Below are 2,799 nucleotides of genomic sequence, written 5' to 3'. Positions count from 1 at the left end.
GTCTTTTCATCACTGTCGTCACAGTCTTGCTAGATACGATGCTCTCACCGCTACCTGTAACATTCATGCATCACCAATTCTCTTGTTTTAATGTAAAATGCTCTGTACCAACCTTTAAACTAATTACCGTATTTTTCGGACTATGGAGCGCACCATACTAGCACCTTCAATTTTTTTTGAAAAAAAATGTGGCGATACTAGATGGAAATTCAGATTTTGTGGAAGTTTAATTTTAGTAAATTGCTCAACAACGCCACCCTGGGAATTTCACCCAGAGAATATTACCTCTTGTTTAAGGCACACAGGTTCAGTCATGCATAGATTAAAACATCTGAAACCATTTCAAAATTATAAAAAAACGTTTATTAAATTCTTTTGAAATATTTTTAAAATCAGTTTCCTTTTAAAAATTAAACTAAAGAAATCAACGAAAATAGAAGAGCTGCAGCAGTTGAGGTTACCGGCCGGAGGGGGCGCTATGGGGACGACATCCACCAAACACAGCAAATCAAAAAAACCCTTAACACCAGACGCAGTGAGACAACCCAAACTCCAGAATCACAGCACACAGATGAGGAAGACACCGTCACCACACCAACACCGCTACCGGACCTCAGCAACTGCAAACAAAAACAGTTAAACAATATCAGCCCGACTAAATAAACAAAAAGGGCTGTGAACAAAAGTAGAAAAATAAAAATCAGACAATACAAGTTAAAACATTAAGACCAGGCGTGGCCCTGCCACAGCGGGAGATGAAACGGGCGCGCCGATGCCACACCCCAAACACCGCTCCAATTAGGGCGGATAACGCCGCCACAGTCCAACTTGAAAACAATTGTGCAGAAATCCGGGAGATTTACGTAGCCGGCGCAGAACAACGCCGAACAGATCCGGGAAACGAACGTAGACAGAGCAGCAATGGTTCAACTGTGGGGAACCTATAAAAAAAATGTATCACCATTTTAAATAAAACAAGAAACTGGAGCTTAGATGAGTGTCAATTTCTTACCTGCTGATCCACAAAACATGCACACACACTCGCAGACCGAGGAAGAAAAGGAACGCAGCGCAGTGGCGCTTTACCTACGATCACACTTCAGTTTAGATTTTCTGACCAAGATCAGCTAAAGTGCAGGGAGAGAGAACACCTACCACCAAAACATCAGCGCAACATGCACCAGCCAGCGATTTGTTGCTTTCTGCTGCCAGAGTCCACCGGAGCAAATCACACAGTGGGAGAACAAAGACGACACATACCTGAATGAGCGCCGCAGCTCCCTTATATACACCACGCCCACTTCAAGGACCGGAACTTCTCACCTGGAAACTATTTGTAGGGAATTATGTATATTTCTATACCACTACAAAAAAACAAACAAACAAACAAACAAAAAAAAAAACTGGAAGCTGCTCTCGGTTTTCCAAAGGACCCAGCAGAGGGCAGCGTCCTAATAAATCTGCTGGATATATTAAGGACGCAGCCCTCCGTCTCCAAAGCCGAACCATGGTTTCGTTCACACCGAGCTTAAGTGCAGCGGCTCTGTTTCCCTCCTGTATTGCCAGATCGACAGCCCTCAACTTAAAAGCTGCATCATATGAGTTTGAAAACATTTCTCTGTCGTGCCTGCTGCTAGCATGTGGTTGTTCTAAATGAAAATTAGCACGTTCTTCTTTGATTTACAATTTAGACTTTTAATGATTCACTTCCTGCAAGAGAGCCCCCTGGTGGTTGAAGAAAAATACACAGAAAAGCCACACCGGGCTGTAATCTGCATGGTTCAAAGCTTAGGAAAAAAGTAGCAGTTTATATTCCGGAAAATACGGTACCGTAGGTGAAATTGAATAATTTCCACGGCACACCTGACGATCGCGGGGCGAAACTGAAACTGCTGAGCGGGTGGGGGGGGGGGCACCGCGTTTGTCTTTTGATTTTTTCCCAGGAAGCATTTCGGCTAAACCATGAGTGAAACAGCCATTGGTGGTGACTAGTATATATTCCATTAGGGAAGGTAACTTTAACATTAAATACACCTTTCTCAACAGGCGAGGGCGCACTTTCTCCGTCTATAATCAGACATTTAAGCGACTTGAAACCATTCCTCCCTCCCTGGCACCTCCAGACCCGGGGCCCCCAGCCCCGCCCCCGCCGAGCAGCGATCCAAATGCGTCACCATTAAATAGGAGGTAGAGAAAGAGCAGACACTGAGAGGGAATAGCGTAGCTGTGCAGACTATTATTCAACAGTGTAACCGAACAGGCTAACGTCTCAGCCCCTCATAAGAAGAAAACCCTCGAAGAAGAAAGAAACATGTCCTCCCAAAGGCACAACGCCCCCACTCATCCATGGAACATCCCCAGCAAATAACCAATCTCACATGAAACCATATTAATTGAAAAGGAAAAATAAATCATCTTACACTAACATTATTTTAAAGTCTGTTCTCTGATTTACAGGGAGCCAGTGTAGGGACGTCAAAACTGATATTATGTGTCATGTGCATAAATTGTACATTTACAGATTAGAGATTATTTCTGTCCATAAAGGCGAATTCATAAAGGATGACTGCAGCTGCACCGGTCCCGGTATCGCACGGCTCCTTCTTTAAGTGCTGCTCAGATACAGGATGATCAGTCTGGATTAATATAAACGCTAATAAACCATCATCAATATTTCCCAGCAGATCAATATAATCTGATCAATCGCTCGCTCTGAGTCCTTCTATTGGCAATGTTCTCCATCAGAGCCAAAGGTCTACATTTACGCGGCTCACCTTTGCGCAGCTACTTATGTATGTG

This window comes from Poecilia latipinna, unplaced genomic scaffold, assembly GCF_001443285.1.
Source record: "Poecilia latipinna isolate Pla-1442-1.1 unplaced genomic scaffold, P_latipinna-1.0 Scaffold2383, whole genome shotgun sequence".
In the NCBI taxonomy this organism is placed as follows: domain Eukaryota; kingdom Metazoa; phylum Chordata; class Actinopteri; order Cyprinodontiformes; family Poeciliidae; genus Poecilia; species Poecilia latipinna.
This window is presented reverse-complemented; position numbering follows the sequence as displayed.